The sequence below is a fragment of the Lipotes vexillifer genome, unplaced genomic scaffold, assembly GCF_000442215.2.
Source record: "Lipotes vexillifer unplaced genomic scaffold, Lipotes_vexillifer_v1.1 scaffold471, whole genome shotgun sequence".
NCBI lineage: Eukaryota > Metazoa > Chordata > Mammalia > Artiodactyla > Lipotidae > Lipotes > Lipotes vexillifer.
This window is the reverse complement of record NW_006780162.1, coordinates 2,127,952-2,128,452: the sequence shown is the minus strand read 5'-3', so window position 1 is coordinate 2,128,452 and position 501 is coordinate 2,127,952. Positions and strand designations below refer to the sequence as shown.

Below are 501 nucleotides of genomic sequence, written 5' to 3'. Positions count from 1 at the left end.
CCCGTGTCCCCTGCATTGGCAGGCGGACTCTCAACCACTGCGCCACCAGGGAAGCCCAGCAGGATATTCTTTATTTGACCTTGAGTGCCTCTTAGTTATTTCAGTATCATAATGTTTCTAAGTTTTCAATTTGTTCTGCAGTGTGTTAAGGGATATCACTGGCAGGACAATTCATAGGGATTGACTTAAACACACTGAAGTAGGACTACTAATGTACATGTAATGCTGCTTCTCTACATAAAATTCAAATTCTCAGACATATGTACATTATAAACCCTTCGATGGCTTAGATGAAAAGGCATTCTAAAGTCTGTTTTTTTTCAGAAATGAATCCTAATATGAGTTGAATTGGCGCTCTTTTAAAAGCATAAGGGAAGCATAAAGAACTGTTTGCCTCTATGTTATACAGTGACTTTTGATGGTAAATAAAGCACGTACCAGGTTCCGTACCCTCGATATATCTTGAATGGGTAGAGTTCATTGCCCAGCAGGAAGGAGTAC

General features: G+C 39.9%; 1 protein-coding gene across 4 annotated transcripts in view; it reads left to right on the top strand.

Moving 5' to 3' along the window:
- TRIP12 (thyroid hormone receptor interactor 12) overlaps positions 1–501 on the top strand; it is a 106,599-nt gene that overhangs the window by 105,340 nt on the left and 758 nt on the right. The gene's annotated exons all lie outside the window — the stretch shown is intronic.